General features: G+C 38.9%; 1 protein-coding gene across 2 annotated transcripts in view; it reads left to right on the forward strand.

Annotated features, from left to right (window-relative positions):
• Window positions 1–20,373, forward strand: part of KCNH8 (potassium voltage-gated channel subfamily H member 8) — a 402,367-nt gene that overhangs the window by 211,341 nt on the left and 170,653 nt on the right. The gene's annotated exons all lie outside the window — the stretch shown is intronic.

Below are 20,373 nucleotides of genomic sequence, written 5' to 3' on the forward strand. Positions count from 1 at the left end.
TCTGGCATGAATTTGAACTGAGATTCATTTGCATGAGTATGACTCAGCCTCTGATGCAAATTTTGGAGAAACACATATAAAGATTCCTGAAAATTGCCTTTCCTAGCTTTCTTACTGCTCCTTTAGCCAAACAGATCTAAACTTGTGTTTCTGTTTCTATCCTTGTTTCATTTAAAAAAAAAAAATACAGGGGCAGGGTCTAAAGAAGGCTGTTTTTTTTTCTTTTCTTCAAGTTTTTTTTTTCAATCTCATTTTCATTGTGATTTGAGCTGTGCAGGGCCAGAGATGGGGTTGAACAGGGACTCACTGGCAGTTCTGATAGCATTTTGGTCCTAAACATGCTTTTCATATCCCCTGTGACTTTCCAGAATGTTTACGGTGCTTATTATGAGTGGTCTGATTGGGTATTATAATCAGGAGAAACTGGATTTGATATTAACTGAGCCCCCAATGAGTATTTTCCAAGTGTACTAATCTCTAGAGACCTAGGACCCTCTGAAGAAGCTGAACGCATTCTATTCTGATAAACCTATTCTGACCTTTTGATGTTTGCTCTGTTTGTACCAAAGTTCTTACTTATTTATTCAAGGACTGATTATGGACGCTTACATTGATTCTCTATCAAGATTGGCAATGTGATATCTTCTTCCTTATCTGAACATGGTGATGTCGGATAGCAACCTTATTGTAAATTCTGAGAGAATGTTTAGAAAACATTTCCAAGCTGATAGATGAACAGTATTCTCAGAAAAAGAAACATAAGTGAGAGGCATTAGAAACTACATTTCAGGGAGTCGGGCTGTAGCGCAGCAGGTTAAGCGCAGGTGGCGCAAAGCACAAGGACCGGCATAAGGATCCTGGTTCGAACCCCGGCTCCCCACCTGCAGGAGTCGCTTCACAGGCGGTGAAGCAGGTCTGCAGGTGTCTATCTTTCTCTCCTCCTCTCTGTCTTCCCCTCCTCTCTCCATTTCTCTCTGTCCTATCCAACAATGACAACAACAACAATAATAACTACAACAATAAAACAACAAGGGCAACAAAAGGGAATAAATAAAATAAAATAAATAAAAAATTAAAAAAAAAAAGAAACTACATTTCAGTGCTGGTGGTATTTTTCTCTGTGACGCTGTTGAGGCTTTGGAACTAGCGCATGTTAGATAAACAAATGTCAGCATGTATGTACCCTGAGAAGCTCATACCCTCTTTGGCATCCCTACTGCTACTGCAGCTTCTGGGCTTACCTCTCAGGTTAATTAGGAAAGACCCTTCATCTTGCCCCAAAGTGGTGGCTTGTATGTCTAAACCACTAGATGGCAACGTTGTCTAGTTAGGTGACTTGATGGTGCTATAAAGCAAGGAAGTGCACCTCTCAATTTCTCAAAATCCTAAATTACGCTGTATTGGAAAAGTAGAACAGTCAATGTATACATTAAAATACTGTTCACTAGCAACTAACAACAATCCAGCTTTACAAAAGAATTTCAAATAAAAATTATAGACACATTGGAGGCATTTATGTGCCAATTGACTCTTATAGAATAATTTTTTTACGTTGCTAAGCTCTGATGTTTTCTCCCACCAGCCAGCACATAGATAACATAATTAGAAAGATCCCCATGACGTGATCAAAATTTTTAAGAATTAGAACGTCCAACATGTCTATGATAGTTTCATAAATAATCTTTCTCCTAATCATTATCACCATCATTTCTAGCTATCATTGGTGCAAGATTATATCTTGAACTTTCTTTCACCCTCTTACAGGCCCTTAGATATTTGAAATTTTAGGGGCTTACAAGACCTTTCTGGTATTACATGCAGATGACGGGTTAGTTACTTCCAGGAGGACTGTAACTCTCTGTGGTTTTGCTTTGCAATGCTTTTCTTTATTAAACTAGCAAGATCCCCTGTTTTGTCCCCTGAGAGTTGCCCCTAAGTCTTCTGTCTTCTTTCTCTGTATTTTTCTCAGTAGAGCTGTGTCTACTGTGCCCTCGGCAGCAAGGTACTTCTCCCAGAAGGAATAGTCATCCCTTACTAGCTGCAGATGGAATGGAACCCACTCCTACTTTATGTGGTTTAGCTTCTACTAACAGTGCTTACTTTACTTTTTTTTTTTTTTAGAGAGTCAGGCCTGCCTGGCGTTAGTGGGATTCCTCCCAGGAGTCCAACATGACTGCAGAAAAATTGTCCTTGCTTTTTTTTTTTTTTTTCCTGCTGCTATCTTTCTGCTCTTCTTTTAGATGAGTCTAAACATATTTATCATTTGTTATAGTACATTTGAAAAAAAAAGTGTTTTAAACTAGAATTTCTCAAAATGTGTTTTCAAGAACCTTTACTGTATGAAATATCTCACAAATGTGGCTTATCAATGTTTGTTGAGAAAATAAGTCTCCCCCTTTCCTAGAGTTCTTTACTCTGCTTTCAAGTAACTCCCAGTCCAACTTTTACTGGGTTTTTCCTTTCCTTCTGTCTTCATTTTAAAAATATTTTATTTATTTATTTGGTAAAGATAGAGACAAATTGAGAGGGAGGGAAGAAGGAGATAGAGGTGGAAAGAGATAGATGCCTATTGAAGCTCTCCCCATGCAGAGCTGGGGCACCAGGGGCTTGAACCTTTGTTCCCGAGTGTTGTGTCCTTCAACTGGGTGTCCTACCACCCAGACCCAACTTTCCTTCTTAAATTCCATCTGTATGTGAGATCAGATGGTACTTGTCTTTCTTCTTCTGTCTTACCTCACTTAACACAGTTCCCTCAAATTCCATCCAAGATGAAGCAAGTAGATGATTTCTTACAGTACAGTACAACTCCACCACCGTGTGTGTGTGTGTGTGTGTGTGTGTGTGTGTGTGTGTGTGTGTGTGTGTGTGTGTGTGTGACTTATTCCATAAGTACTCTCTGTTGCTGGGTAGCTGAGTTATTTCCAGGTTTGGACTATTACAAACTGCTACTATGAACATAGATATGCACAGATCTCTCCTGAGGGGTGATTTTGTTTTCTCTGGGTAAATCCCTAGCAGAGGGGTTATTGAGTCATAGGGTTGGATAATTTCTAGTGCTTTGAGGTGTCACCAGACTGTTTTCCACAGGGATCACTGAAGATACCTACTTGAATAAAAATGCTCAAAGTGACTGATTGTCAGAGAAATACAAATAAAGACAACAGTGAGATACTACTTCCTACCTGTGGGAAAGTCTTACATTGAAAAGGACAGAAACACATCTTGGGAAGCATGCAGGGGGTGGGGGAAGGCCTCCTTCTACATTGTATGTGAAAATGTAAATTGAGTTACTTTAGTTCCTAGGATCAAGCATGTACAAGCTCTGGTCATCCATTACAAACTGGCTTTAAAATTATTTTAATTGAAACCTAACTTGTATAAATTAGCTGTCATTTCATAGCTGTGCTAAAACTTTTAAGTGACATTTTAGTATTTTGTATAATACAATCCAGTCTTTGTTTCTTGTGAGGAAACCGAGCCCTATTGATATGCCCAAGCCTCCAGAACTAGCTGATTAAAGACTCAGGTCTCACTGTTGGGCCAAGTTTCTTGAGTTTCTGATTAGTCCAGGGAGTTATCTAGGTAGTACAAAAAGCATGCCTCAATATGTGAAGGTTGTGGGTTTTATCCTCAGCATCAAATAATAATAATAATAATAGCAACGATGATAATGTCATTTTAAAAGACTTGCACTGAACATAATTTAATCTTCTGAAAAATTCTACTTGATCTGTTTTGAATTATTTAAAGGTAGAAAGTGAAGGACCAAATTTCTATTCTTTCTTCTTTGAATGCAGACATCAATAGCTTGACTCGTTGAATGCCCAGTGGCAAAAATAAAACAAAAAACTGCAGCATACGTATAGACCCAGTAGTCATTATTTCCATTTCTGTTGTAAGAACAAGAACTCAGTTTTATGAAAGCAGCCATGTGTTCAGACCCAAGGAATATATAAATCTATAAATATTTACGATGGCAGTTTCAGGTGTAGAGGTAAGTGTGTGACAGTTCTGTTTGGGGACTTTTTGAGAACCACTTTTCTCTCTGAAAAGAAAAAGAAGAGAGAGAGAGAGAGTAGAAGAGAAAATATCTGTGTTCCCTTTTCTTCTGTTCTTCAGGGTTGGGAGATATGTTATGTATAACTGATGTAACATAGTGAATCATGTGGGAAAGATTATGACAGAATAAGAAGTTTAGACATTGCCTCTCTGTTACCTAAAATATCTAAATAAAATCACTTTTTTTTTTTTTTTACTGGAGCACTGCTCAACTCTGGTTTATGGTGGTGCTGGGATTGAACCTCAAGGATGAGAGTCTCTTTGCATAGCCATTAGGTGATCTAAATTTTCCATAGATATGTTCATCATATGTTTGTTTTATTGTTTGTTATTTGTGTCTCTAAGAATGAGTGGGGTGTGATATAGGAAATTATTCCAGATGTGAAGTGCATGAATTGAAATGGGATGTATAAAACACACAAGTGGCTTTTTGTTTAGGAATATAAATTTTCTCATACTGCAAAATGTTCTTGAAAAAGTGAAAATAGGAGAAAAGGACATAGTAGGATTCTTATTTGGAAAGAGGAAAATGGGGGGGAAAAGTAAACCCTCACTACCTTGTAATATTTTCTAAATCAAGAACTCACAGTTCTTATGGGTTTCTAAGTTTAGCTCTTTTCCACTCTGAGTTCCCTTGCCTTGTTCAAAACAAGCATGATTGTTTCATATTTTATGAGCACATAGTTCTCCTCATAACCTATTTACAGTAATAATAAAGTCACAGGCCAGCACCATTCTCAGTTGTGCGCTAAGATAATTTGACTCTAAAGGTGTCATTTCATGAACATTTCAAACAAACATAAAGATTTTGTAACAGCAAGTTTGAAATTTATCAGAAAAACACAACTCTTTTGTTTGTATATACTTAGTTGTATAAGAAAAATCAGTAATACATTGACAGAGTGTTATCTGGATTATTCTGTTACATGAAATGACTATGATATTAAAAAAATAAAAACACATCAAGCACCTGGGACTTCTCAAAGAAGACTTTTATTGTGAAAAATATTAGCATAAACCAACTGCATTCAATGAGAGCTCCGATGACCAACATACATTCTAAGAGTAATATACTTAAAAAATATCATTGAGGGGGTTCCCAGAAGATGGCAGACTGAGAAGCTGCTAGTGGCTGAGCTCTGACCACATCTCCTGGAAAAGGTAGGATTTTCTGCCTTTAGTAGGCCAGCCAATAAGGGGTCCTAGCGGTGACACCAAGGAGGTGACTATAACTTAATTTGGGTTAAGAATTAGAGTAGGAAAAAAGGGGGAAAAATTTTTTTTCTTCCTTTTAATTTCTAAGCATACCTCCTTCCCCACCCCCCCCCCCATAACCAGTCCCTGGGGACCAGCTCCTAGCAGGATCTCCTGCTAGGAGCTCCTTTTCTTTACCAAATTCCTGTCCCACCAGGGAGTATCATTAATTCTAAGTCTATGCCCTTCTGAAACCTCTGGCCTTTTTTCTTTCTAAGTAGCCAACCCCCCCACCTCACCCCACATAGCTAATTAAATAATTAAAAATAAATTCATTAAAAAACCCTTTCCTTTCACTGCCCTTTTATGACTGTTTTTTTTCTTATCTTTTTCTTTTTTTCTCTCTCTTTCTTTATTTTTTTTTCTTTTTCTCATTATTGTCATCCTTTCTTCCTTAATCCTACAGCTTCCAAAGTCACAGCCCCCAGCCCCCACACCACCAAACAGTATGCTTTTTTGAATTCACTGATACACATTTGGGAATTTCCTTTCACTGCTCTTTAATTACAGATCTTTTTCTTATCTTTTCCCTTTTCTCTCTCTTGCCTCTTTTTTTTTAAATTTTTTTATCTTGTCATATACTTGTTCCTTCTTCTTTGCCTTTCTGAATTTGTGAATTATTTTGGGGTAGAAATCTGACTCAGAGTAGACTCTCTATGTGTGTATCTCTGCTCTAGTTCCCTTTCCCCTCTTGTTACCCCTAGAATATACAGTGGATAGTAGAATTGCATAACTGTCTATTCTTGCTATCCTTTCTTTCTTTTCTCTTTCTTCTTCACTGGGATTTGGTTACTATTTATTCACGGACTGGAGAAATTGTTTGGCTAACTGGTAACAATTAAACTGCTTCAATACTTGCTCCAGTTGCTACTGTAATTCCTGACTTTGGTGAGTGCAATTGTCATAAAGGTATTTAGTACAGTGTTACTTGTACTCAAGACACAACAACTGAGGAACAACAGAGCATAAAAAAAAAGAAACACATAAATCAAAAAAATGGGTAGATCAAAAACAAATAAAACTGCTACTCCAATGAATGAAGACAAGAGCCCAGAAGAAACTACAAATCAGCCAGAAGTAACCATAGATAAGAAAAGTATGCAAGCAATAATAAACTTATTAATTACAAAAATGAAAACAACATTGGAGGAAAGGAATGGCAGTATTAGGGAAACAACAGCTGAGACCCCCAAGGAAAATACTGATTATCTTGAGGCAATTGGAGAACTGAAAGCTGAAATAGCTGTAATGAAGAAAGAAGCTGAGGCAAGGGAAAGCAGACTAACAGAAGCAGAAAACAGAATCAGTCATACAGAGGATGAGTTAGAGAAAGTGAAGAAAGAGGTAAAAGAGCTAAAAAAGAGATTGAGAGACACTGAAAACAACAACAGAGACATATGGGATGATCTCAAAAGAAGTAGCATTCGTATAATTGGCCTGCCAGAGGAAGAAAGAGAGGAAGGGGAAGCAAACATTCTAGAGGAAATAATAGAAGAAAACTTCCCAGACCTGAATAACAGAAAGCACATCAAGATTCAAGAGGCCCAGAGAGTACCAAACAGAATCAACCCAGACCTGAAGACACCAAGACACATCATAGTCACAATGAGAAGAAGTAAGGATAAAGAAAGGATCCTAAAGGCTGCAAGAGAGAAACAAAAAGTCACATACAAGGGAAAACCCATAAGATTATCTGCAGATATTTCCAGTCAAACTCTAAAAGCCAGAAGGGAATGGCAAGATATCTATGGAGCCCTGAATAAAAAAGGGTTTCAACCAAGGATAATATATCCTGCTAGACTTTCATTCAAACTAGATGGAGGGATCAAAACCTTCTTAGACAAACAACAGTTAAAGGAGGCAACCATCACCAAGCCGGCCCTGAAAGAGGTTCTAAAAGACCTCTTATAAACAAGAACATCACTATAATACTTGCAATATATCAGAGAAAACAAAAAAATTTTTTGAACAATGGCACTACAATACATTAAACCCGTAATAATAATAAACGTCAGTAGCTTAAACTCACCCATCAAAATGCACAGGGTGGGGGGATGGATCAGAAAACATAACCCAACAATATGCTGCTTGCAAGAATCCCATCTGTCACAACAAGATAAACACAGACTTAAAGTGAAAGGATGGAAAACTATCATACAGGCTAACGGACCACAAAAAAGGGCAGGAACAGCCATTCTCATCTCAGACACGATAGATTTTAAATTAAATAAAGTAATAAAAGATAGGCAAGGACATTACATAATGATTAGAGGATCAATCATCCAAGAAGACTTAACAATTATTAACATCTATGCACCCAATGAGGGACCATCTAAATATATCAAGCACCTACTAAAAGAATTTCAAAAATACATCAATAGTAATACAATAATAGTGGGAGGCTCCAATACCCCACTCTCACACTTAGACAGATCAACAAAGCAGAGAACCAATAAAGATACAAGAGAATTGAATGAAGAGATTGACAGACTAGACCTCTTGGACATTTTCAGACTCCTTCACCCCCCAAAACTGGAATACACCTTCTTTTCAAATCCACATAACAAATACTCAAGGATAGACCACATGTTAGGCCACAAAGACAGCATCAATAAATTCAAGAGCATTGAAATCATCCCAAGTATCTTCTCAGACCACAGTGGAGTAAAACTAACATTTAACAACAAACATACAATTATTAAAAGTCACGGAATTTGGAAACTAAACAACATACTCCTTAAGAACCACTGAATCAGAGACTCACTCAAGCAGGAAATTCAAATGTTCCTGGAAACAAATGAAAATGTTGGGACACAGCTAAAGCAGTACTGAGAGGGAAACTTATAGTCATACAATCACATATTAAACACCAAGAAGAAGCTCAAAGGAACGACCTTACTGAACACCTCAAGGACTTAGAGGAAGAGGAACAAAGGAACCCTAAAGCAACCAGAAGGACAGAAATCACTAAAGTTAGAGCAGAAATAAACAACATCGAAAATAAAAGAACCATACAAAAGATCAATGAAGCCAAATGTTGGTTCCTTGAAAGATTAAACAAAATTGACAAACCCCTAGCCAGACTCACCAAACAAAAAAAAAGAGAGAAGACTCAAATTAATAGAATTGTAAACAATGCAGGAGATATCACAACTGACACCACAGAAATCCAGAGAATCCTGCGAAACTTCTATAAAGAACTATACGCCACCAAGCTAGAGAATCTGGAAGAAATGGAACAATTCCTAGAAGCATATGCCCTTCCAAAACTGAACCAAGAAGAACTACAAAATCTAAATGCACCAGTCACAGACAAAGAAATTGAAACCGTTGGTTCAACATCCGTAAGTCAATCAATGTCATTCACCACATCAATAAAAGCAAAGCCAAAAACCACATGGTTATCTCAATAGATGCAGAGAAAGCCTTTGACAAAATCCAACACCCATTGATGCTCAAAACTCTACAAAAAATGGGAATAGATGGGAAATTCCTCAAGATAGTGGAGTCTATGTATAGCAAACCTACAGCCAACATCATACTCAATGGACAGAAGCTGAAAGCATTCCCCCTCAGATCGGGGACTAGACAGGGCTGTCCACTGTCACTGTTACTCTTCAACATAGTATTGGAAGTTCTTGCCATAGCAATCAGGCAAGAGAAAGAAATCAAAGGAATACAGATTGGAAGGGAAGAAGTCAAGCTCTCACTATTTGCAGATGATATGATAGTATACATAGAAAGACCTAAAGAATCCAGCAGAAAATTATTGGAAGTTATTAGGCAATATAGCAAGGTATCTGGCTACACAATCAATGTACAAAAATCAGTGGCATTTCTTTATGCAAACACTAAATATGAAGAAGAAGACATCCAGAAATCACTCCCATTTACTGTTTCAGCAAAATCAATCAAATACCTAGGAATAAAGTTGCCCAAAGAAGTGAAAGACTTGTATGCTGAAAACTATGAGTTGCTACTCAAGGAAATAGAAACTGATACCAAGAAATGGAAAGATATCCCATGCTCATGGATTGGAAGAATAAATATCATCAAAATGAATATTCTCCCCAGAGCCATATACAAATTTAATGCAATACCCATCAGAGTTCCACCAAGCTTCTTTAAGAGAATAGAACAAACAACACAATCATTTATCTGGAACACGAAAACACCTAGAATTGCCAAAACTATCTTGAAGAAAAGAAACAGAAATGGAGGCATCACACTCCCAGACCTTAAACTATATTATAAAGCCATCATCATCAAAACAGCATGGTACTGGAACAAAAATAGGCACACAGACCAGTGGAACAGAATTGAAAGCCCAGAAATAAATCCCCACACCTATGGACATCTAATCTTTGATAAGGGGGCCCAAAGGATTAAATGGAAAAAGGAGGCTCTCTTCAATAAATGGTGCTGGGAAAACTGGGTTGAAACATGCAGAAGAATGAAATTGAACCACTTTATCTCACGAGAAACAAAAATCAACTCCAAATGGATCAAAGACGTAGATGTCAGACCAGAAACAATCAAATACTTAGAGGAAAACATTGGTAAAACAATTTCCCACCTACACCTCAAGGACATCATTGATGAATCAAACCCAGTTGCAAGGAAGACTAAAGCAGAAACAAACCAATGGGACTACATCAAATTGAAAAGCTTCTGCACAGCCAAAGAAACTATTAAACAAACAAAGAGACTCCTCACAGAATGGGAGAAGATCTTCACATGCCATACATCAGACAAGAAACTATCTTCACATGCCATACATCAGACAAGAAACTAATCACCAAAATATATAAAGAGCTCAGCAAACTTAGCACCAAAAAAGCAAATGACCCCATCCAAAAATGGGCAGAGGATATGAACAAAACATTCACCTCAGAGGAGATCCAAAAGGCTAACAAACATGAAAAACTGCTCTAGGTCACTGATTGTCAGAGAAATGCAAATTAAGACAACACTAAGATACCACCTCACTCCTATAAGAATGTCATACATCAAAAAGGACAGCAGCAACAAATGCTGGAGAGGATGTGGGGACAGAGGAACCCTTTTACATTGCTGGTGGGAATGTAAACTGGTACAACATCTGTGGAGAGCAGTCTGGAAAACTCTCAGAAGGCTAGACATGGACCTTCCATATGATCCAGTAATTCCTCTCCTGGGGTTATACCCCAAGGACTCCATAACACCCAACCAAAAAGAGGTATGGACTCCTATGTTCATAGCAGCACAATTCATAATAGCTAAATCCTGGAAGCAACCCAGGTGTCCGACAACAGATGAGTGGCTGAGAAAGCCGTGGTATATATACACAATGGAATATTATGCAGCTATCAAGAACAATGAACCCACCTTCTCTGACCCATCTTAGACAGAGCTAGAAGGAATTATGTTAAGTGAGCTAAGTCAGAAAGATAAAGATGAGTATGGTATGATCCCACTCATCAACAGAAGTTGAGTAAGAAGATCTGAAAGGGAAACTAAAAGCAGGACCTGACCAAATTGTAAGTAGGGCACCAAAGTAAAAGCCCTGTGGTGAGGTGTAGACATGCAGCTTCCTGGGCCAGTGGGGGGTGGGAGTGGGTGGGAGGGATGGGTCACAGTCTTTTGGTAGTGGGAATGGTGTTTATGTACACTCTTAGAAAAATGTAGACATATAAATCACTAGTTAATTAATATGAGAGGGGGGAAAATCAATTGTATGTCTCAAAGTTTTTCAAAACACAAACTGAATCTTTTTAATATATAGGCTGTGTATTTGATATGCAGACTCTCTCAAAAGCCTAGACCAAGTAGATTAAAAGCATCCAATAGCACAGCTATATACAAGATACTGGGTACTGTACAGCAAACCATAACAAAAGGACTTTTCAAAGTTAACCCAATTACCAAATAATGTGATGATAACATTAACTATTGATTGTCTTTTTGAACCCTAAGACAGCAGGAACCTCACATCTCCACTATAGAGCCTCTAATTCCCCCAGTCCTGGAACCCTTGGATAGGGCCCACTTTCCCGTATGCCTCTCCCAATCCATATCAAATAATATTGCATCTGCCGATCACAACCTAATCAACACAACGATTGCCACCTCAACATGCTTCACCTCAGACTGTGTCCAGAGACTTCACGTGTGGAATGACAACCCTTCAGCTTCATTACTCAGGTGAGACCTTTCCTTTTATAGTACACTCTTAATTCCATCTCAGGTGGTTCACTTTCTAACAAAGTCCCAAAACCTAGATATACACCAGTTTCTGTGAGAGAGAGCTTATGTTCACACGTATCCATAAACTAGTGCAAAATATATACCTGAAAGCAGAAGTACACTAGAGTTTGCAGTGAGTACCCCCCAACACTTCCTCTCCACTATTCCAAGCTTTGGGTCCATGATTGCTCAACAATTTGTTTGGCTTTGTATGTTAACTCTCTTTTCAATCACCAGGTTCCAGATGCCAAGAGGATGCTAGCCAGGCTTCCCTGGATTGAAGACCCCACCAATATGTCCTGGAGCTAGCTTCCCTAGAGACCCCCCCTACTAGGGAAAGAGAGAGACAGGCTGGGAGTATGGACAGACCAGTCAACGCCCATGTTCAGCGGGGAAGCAATTACAGAAGCCAGACCTTCTACCTTCTGCAACCCACAATGACCCTGGGTCCATGCTCCCAGAGGGATAGAGAATAGGAAAGCTATTGGGGGAGGGAGTGGGATATGGAGATTGGGTGGTGGGAATTGTGTAGAGTTGTACCCCTCCTACCCTATGGTTTTGTTAATTAATCCTTTCTTAAATAAAAAAAAGTTTAAGAAAAAAATAGGAGAAAAAAAAACAAAAAATATCATTGAAAAATGAATATATACGTATATATTAATTATTTGATCCAATTATTATTTTATATATAATTATATTAATTATTATTATTATTATTATTATTATTATTATTAAATTACTGCTAGTAATTTGAAATGTAAAATTTGGGACCTTTGCTCTGGATGTATGGATGCTATCATTCCTTAGAATGTTCTCTACCCTATCTCCAGTGTGTCCTGGAGCTCTGCTTCCCCAGAGCCCTTCCCCACTAGGGAAAGAGAGAGGCAGCCTGGGAGTATGGATCAAACTGTCAATGCCCATGTTCAGCGGGGAAGCAATTACAGAAGCCAGACCTTCAACCTTCTGCATCCCACAATGGCCCTGGGTCCATACTCCCAGAGAGATAAAGAACAGGAAAGCTATCAGGGGAGGGGATGGGATACGGAGTTCTGGTGGTGGGAATTATGTGAAGCTGAAACCCTCTTATCCTATGGTTTTGTCAATGTTTCCTTTTTATCAATAAAAAGTTAAAAAAAAAAAAGTTCTCTACCCAGACAGATGATTGATTGTTTCCTTGCTTTTCCTCAAACGTAAACTCACTATATTCAGGCCTTATTTAGATGCCATGCTATTGATTTGCTTTCTAATTTCATTTAAAATTGCAAAGTATCTCCCTTTTCTGCTAACATATTTTTATGCAGCTCACCACTTGCTAACATGATGTATTTTTTACTTATGTGTTTTGTCTCCCATTTGTGAGCTATTTGAATATAAATCCTATGATTTACTTGACTGTTCTATATCTAGTATTGAAAATAGAACCAAACAAACAACAGGTATTTGATACATACTTGTTCAGTTAGTGAAAATCTTTTTCTCACAGTGCTCATTACCGTTTTTATTTGTGTTTCTACTAGAGAGTAGCAAACATTGGCATGAATGGAGCTGAATGGCAGAGGAACGTTAATCCTCAGTCCCAGTTAAAGGTGGGGGAGGCACTTTGGAACAGATGCTTTAAAATACTATCAGAAACTGAGCACAGCTCCAGTAAGATTGCAGTGCTGAGTGATGCTAAGTCAGTTCCTCAAGAGCTGCTGGCTTGTGTTTAGACTGTGCTTCTGGAAGCCCGACTCATACTTGAACATCTTCATCAGCTCTCCTCATGCTTCTGGAAGTGCTGATGGAAGGCTGTATGAAGATAATAGACCTGATGTTTCTTTTTTTTATTTATTCCAAAATTTATTTATTTATTTATTTAAAAAAGGAGACATTAACAAAACCATAGGACAAGAGATGTACAACTCCACACAATGCCCACCACCAGATCTCCGTATCCCATCCCCTCCCCTGATAGCTTTCCTATTCTTTAACCCTCTGGGAGTATGGACCCTGAGTCATTGTGGGATGCAGAAGGTTAAAGGTCTGGCTTCTGTAATTGCTTCCCTGCTGAATATGGGCATTGACAAGTTGATCCATACTCCCAGCCTGTCTCTCTCTTTCCCTAGTGGGGCAGGGCTCTCGGGAAGCAGGGCTCCAGGACACATTGGTGGGGTTGTCTGTCTAGAGAAGTCTGGTCGGCATCACGCTAGCATCTGGAACCTGGTGGCTGAAAAGAGAGCTAACGTACAAAGCCAAAGAAATTGTTGAACAATATTGGACCTAAAGGCCGGAATAGTGCAGATGAAGTGTTGGGGGGTACTCACTGCAGACTATTGTGTACTTTTGCTTTCAGGTATATATTTTGCCCTAGTTTATGGATACATGTGAACATTTGCCCTATCTCAGGGGACCTGGTCTATATCTAGATTTTGGGACTTTGTTAGGAAGTGAACCACCAGGAATGGAATTAGAGAATCCTATGAAAGGAAAGGTCTCACCCGAGTGATGAAGCTGAAGGGTTGTCATTCCACACCTGAAGTCTCTGGACATAGACTTAATGTTTCTAATACTGTTTTGAATTACTCAGTGTCTGCAGTACAGCCCCCAGACTTCTTCAGATAAAGGATGCTTGAGTTAGACACTCACACGATGATGTTATTCAAGAAACTTATTCTTTGTTGTTTAGAAAGAATGCTGAGTCAGACCTGTGGAAGTTGCAAAAATGCTGCAGACCCTCACAGAGTAAATGAGTCCCTAGACACTGGTATTACTGAAAGCTAAGAGATAGTTTTTTTTTTTTGGTTCACTTTATTTTTCTGCATTGTTCAGTATTTATTAAAAATGCAGGGGTGGGGCCCAGGAGTGGAGCACAGGTTACCATGCACAAGGACCCAGGTTCAAGGTCTTTCTCCCTGCCTGAGAGGGAAAGCTTCAGGAGAGCTGAAGCAGGTCAGCAGGTCTCCTTCTTTCTCCTTCTCCATCTCCTTCTTCCCTCTCAGTTTTATCTATTCTAACAACAACAAAAAGAGTGGGGATGGCTTCTAGAAGCAGTGAATTTACTTTGTAGGCACTGAGCCCCAGCGATGAACCTGGTGGCAATAAAAATACTGAATTTCTGAGCAGTGTGGATATGTGCTTTGTGACATTGTTGACTCATCAAGACATCATACTCTGAAGAGTGAGAGAGTTTGTTTCTTCAATCCTTACAATTATGCTGACATGTTGACCATTTACAAGTTAGTTTGGTCAGTAAGTAGCTAGATCTTGGGTAAATCCTTCCTGTTTCTCTTTCAATTCTATTTATCAATTCTATTTATCAATTGGCACACATAACTGAATTATGTCACAAGGCAATAATAATGGTTAAATGTCATGAAGAAATAAAGATTTGTTAAGACAAAGTTTGTGGCATGTAAGTAAATAGACATAGACATAATAGTAAAGCATTGCAGACAAAAGAGAAAAGAATAGTCATAAGTGATAAAAATGTATGTGTGCGTGTGTGTGTGTGCGTGTGTCCGTGTGTGTGTGCATGTGTATGTGCGTGTGTGCATGTGTGCGTGTGTGTGTCCGTGTGTGTGCGTGTGTGTGTGTGCGTGTGTGTTGTTTTCGACGGGTTATGTTGTTTTCGCCGGGCTGGCTTCACGGATGGGTAACAGACGACCAGGGACTCATGGCTGGGTTGTACGCAGTATCTCTTTATTCATGCAGGACGCAGCACAATCTAAGATGAGCTAAGTTAAACTCAAAGTACAGTACTGTAAAACTCACAGTGCTGTCTTTATATATACTTGCCAAGTAAGGTGGAAACAGGATGTGACATAGAGAGGGTGGAGAGAAAAGTGACTGGTGAAAATCAGAGTGTGACAAAGAGGGGGCAGATTAGGCGAGAATCCTATCACTGAACCACAAATGCCCTGGAGGGAGGGTGGAACTTGTTAACAGTGGTTATGTAAATAGAATGAAGTGGTTATGTAAATAGAATAGTGTTAAGCAAGGGGGATTTAAACCAAATGAAACAGAAGGGGTCTCATGCATACCAACATGTGTGTGTGTGTTTATAAGAAATACTGTATGGGGGCCGGGTGGTAGCACAGCAGGTTAAGCGCACATGGTGCAAAGCACAAGGACCAGCGTAAGGATCCTGGTTCGAGTCCCAGGATCCAAGGGGAGTCGCTTCACAGGTGGTGAAGCAGGTCTGCAGGTGTCTGTCTTTCTCTCCCCCTCTCTGTCTTCCCATCCTCTCTCTGTTTCTGTCTGTTCTATCCAACAATGACAGCAGTAATGACAATAATAACAACAACAAGGACAATAAAAGGGAAAAAAAAGTAGCTTCCAGGAGCAGTGGATTCATGTTGCAGGCACCAGCAATCTTTTGCAGGCAAAAAGAAATACTGTATACCCAGGAATTCTGTTCCTTAGATAGGGGCATAAAACATGTGTAAAAACTGCAAACTGTGATCTAAAAATCACCAAACGTTGATTAAGGAATCCATGTAAAGCTCAAAGTGAGCTGCTCCCCATACTGAGAGCCAAGTATCACAATTGAGCTCAACACAATATAACTTTCAAGTCTTAACAAGAAGAAAAGAGCTTTTCAAACATGTGGAGTATTTGAACCCCTCATGCATTCATTAAATATTTTCTAAAGACCAATGTGATATCACCCAAGTAAGGACACATGGAAATACTTCAAAATACAGAAGGCCCTTCACTGCCATGTTCCTCTATCCTTGTCTTTTTTGCCTCCAGGTTTATTGCTGGGGCTCGGTGCCTACACTACGAATCCACTGCTCCTGAAGGCCATTTTTTCCCTTTTGTTACCCTTGTTGTTCATTGGTGTTGCTGTTATTATTGTTGTTGTCGTAGTTGGTGAATAGACAGAAATCGAGAGAGGGGGAAAGAGAGACACCTGCAGACCTGCTTTACCGCCCATGAAGCGACCCCCCCCACACGGGGGCTTGAACTGGAATCCTTCAGCTGGTCCTTGCGCTTTACGCCACCTGTGCTTAACCCACTGCGCTACCGCCCGGCCCCCTCCCCTATCCTCTTATCAATCACCAGTGGCTGTGGTGACAGTCAGAACTGATCTATTATGGTCTTGCAACTGTGTCCTTTCTTACATTTTTGCATTTCTATATCCTTTGTGTTTCTACTCCCAGAGTCCAACTTGCATTTCCTTCATAAACCACTTAGGTGTTTTCTCTCCTCTGCTCTTTAATGCAGCATCATAATTGCCTATTTCTCCCCCCACACACACACACCATAAATAAAAGATGAGTTCCCAAAGAATATAAACTGAATAATGTATTTACTGCTTTAGTTCCTCCCACTAATACTCTGAATCATAGTAGGCAGTGCACTAGTGTTTATCTATCACTGTGGTTCAGATAAACATGGAACTCAACTTATAGGTGAAATAAACTTAAATAGATCAGCCTTATTTCCCAAGGCAGGTGAACATGGGTGATTAAAAAGTTTACAGAAGCTATCGGGAGGAGATGGGATATGGAGATCTGGTGGAGGGAATTGTGCGAAGCTGCACCCCTCTTATCCTATAGTTTTGTCAATGTTCCCTTTTTATAAACAAAAAATTAAAGAAAAGAAAACTGAGAAATGTTACACATGTACAAACTACTATATTTTCCCATCAACTGTAAACCATTAATCCCCCAAAAAAGTAAAAAAAAAAAAAAAATTTTTTTAAATGTTTACAGAAGAGGCGGAGGGAGTTCATTTTGACCACAAATGATTACAGGCCTTTCGGAGATGTGTTTAAGTATGGAGAGCTCATAGCAGGTAGTAAGAGAACAGTAGCATCTTTGCTCTTAGCTGTGTGGTGTATTTCCATGACTCTGGAAAGACATTTTCTGAAATATTTTAAACTCAAAGTAGAACTGGTTCATGTTAGTCAAGTAAGCATAAAGAAGAAGTGTTGGTTTGAAATGTTGTAGGAAGTGAAAATAGCAAGATAATATGAACTGAGCATTCAGATAAGAATGAGTTGACCCAGGTGGCAAATTTCTTACAGCTAACTTACCCATTCATAATTCCAACCTTAAAGACAACATGATCTTTATTGCTATAATGAAATGGTTTACTTATTTCACTGGATAGAGACAGAAAGAAAATGAGAGAAGGGGGACAAGGAGAGGGCAAAAGACAGAGAGACACTGCAACTCTGCTTCACTACTTGAGAAGCTTTCCCCCTACAGGTGAGGACCAGGAACTTGCACCTGGGTCCTTGTGCACTGTAGTATGTGTGCGTGTGCGTGTGCGTGTGCGTGTGTGTCCAGGTGCACCACCACCTGGCCCCAATAATGAAATGTTTAGGGACACTCAACAGGAAGAGGAGTATTGAAGAGAGATCATACTCTTTTTTTATTTTTTTTAAATTTTTTATTTAAGAAAGGATAAATTAACAAAACCATAGGGTTGGAGGGGTACAACTCCACACAATTCCCACCACCCAATCTCCATATCCCACCCCCTCCCCTGACAGCTTTCCCACTCTCTGTCCCTCTGGGAGCATGGACCCAGGGTCATTGTGGGATGCAGAAGGTGGGAGGTCTGGCTTCTGTAATTGCTTCTCCACTGGACATGGGTGTTGACAGGTTGGTTCATACTCCCAGCCTGTCTCTCTCTTTCCCTAGTGGGGTGGGTTTCTGGGGAAGCGGAGCTCCAGGGCACATTGTTGGGGGAGAGATCATACTCTTAATAGTCTAGTTGAGCATGAAGACACTGAAATCTTGGTTTTTGGTGTAAGTTACTAAGGAAATTTGCATCAAATATTGCAAAATGAGCATGGCTGCAAATAGATTATGATAGTGACAAGGACAATTAGGCTTATAGATGGAATCAGATAATGAACAGGATAAAAAGGTATAAAATGTTAAGTTTGATTTTTTAATCACTGTTACCTCTTGTGGAGAATATTTGAATACTTATAAGTACTTTATTTATATGATCTCACTTGAAAGTTGCAACAACTCTTTGAGAATTTTTCTATCTAACCAAAAAAATGTTTTTACCCGTTAACATTTCATTAAGGGAATGTTGATTTGTAAGGGTTTTTGTCATCACAAGAGAGCATTTCCACATTTTCTCCAGATAGGTATTAGTGTGTTTCACCTTCAACCAAAGCATCATCTTACTTGTATTTATTTAATTTTAATGGGTATTTTTAAATATTTATTTATTTATTTATTTTATAGAGACAGCCAGATATTGAGAGGGGAGGGGAGGGGGAGATAGAGAGGAAGAGAGACAGAGAGACACCTGCAGACCTGCCTTGCTGCTCGAGAAGCGTGTGACCTGGGGGTCTGAACCTTAGTCCTTGCACATTGTTATGTGTGTGCTCTGCCAACTGCACCACCCAGCCCTTTATCAGTATTGTTTAAAGCAGACTTTCCATAGTATAAAATGTTTAAGAGCTAAACTTGATGGTAATAGTCATCTCATTTTACAAATGAAGAAACCACAATCCAAAGAGGCTAAATTGTTGGGGGGGGGGGGGGATGGAGAGTTGGCAAAAGAGCACTCCTGGGTAGTGTGCTTTCTTTGCCTTGTGAAGTGATCCTCATCTGAACACGGCACCCACTGAGTTGGTGGAAACTTTGGTGCTGTGATGTCTTCCCGTCATTCTCTGTCTCTGAGATGATGAAGTCCTGGTGATGATTACGATGATAATAGAAAAAAGAAAAAGAAACATGTAGAGTAAATATGTTTTGAAAAGTTGACTGGAAATTAGTATTTTATATTTATTATTTGATTTAATGACCATCCAAAGATAACAAAGAGTTTCCTAGTCACCCCTAGCATCTTGTGTGTCCAGAAATATTTCTCAGTCTTTCCTCTGACTGGATCACTTTCCATATTTGATACCAGAATTTTTTTCCTTTCTAGATTCTCTGATTAGCTTAGTAACTACATTGGCATAACACATTAACAAGAGAAAAATTTAATTTCATACACACAAGGACACCCAAAGACATGAGACCTGAAGGAATTAGCAGAGCAGGCGATTATTTTTCATGCTTTTTATATAAGGAAACAATAAATTTATGAAGAACTGGTAAGACAAATAAGTTAAGTCTAAGGTGGTAAATTAGTAAAATAACAAATTTGTCAATACAGTGGTGGTCCGGGAGGTGGCACAGTGGATAAAGCATTGGACTCTCAAGCATGAGGTCCCAATGCAGTTCAGTCCCCAGCAGCGCATGTACCAGAGTGATGTCTGGTTCTTTCTCTCTCTTCTATCATTTCTCATGAATAAATACATAAAATCTTAAAAAAAAAAAAAAACAAGTTTGTCTATGCAAACAGTTATTAGCTCTAAATTTCCTACCTCTGATGACAAGAATATCTTCTAGTACAGGAAGGGTAACTTTCACATGGGGGTTTATCTCTGGCTTTCTAGGAAAAAGAGAGGGAAAGCAGAACTACAGTTCTTGTTTGTTCTAGCTGTTTCTTAACTGAGAAATAATTAGCACTACATAATGACACACCTTGGACTCACATATTTTACTGTCCTGAGAATTGCGATTCCATCTTCCTTCTCACTGGTTCTCTTTTGTCTTGCGTTCCTCTGTTTTCTCTTCTCCTTTCTAGAGTTCCTACTTAGCTCTTCTCCCAAAATTGTTTAAATTGTACCATTCCCTCAGAGCCATTCTTGGTGAACTCTACTGTTTTTACACTGTATTTGTTGTTCTGGGCATTTAATCATATTATATTACAAACAGTTATATTATATCCAAACAATTCCAGATTATATTTCTGGAGAAACACAGTTTCTTCAGAGACAACTAATTTCAAAGTTGAATTAATCATCTTCTTTCCCTAATTGGCATAACAATT

The sequence above is a fragment of the Erinaceus europaeus genome, chromosome 21 (genome assembly GCF_950295315.1).
Source record: "Erinaceus europaeus chromosome 21, mEriEur2.1, whole genome shotgun sequence".
Taxonomy (NCBI): domain Eukaryota; kingdom Metazoa; phylum Chordata; class Mammalia; order Eulipotyphla; family Erinaceidae; genus Erinaceus; species Erinaceus europaeus.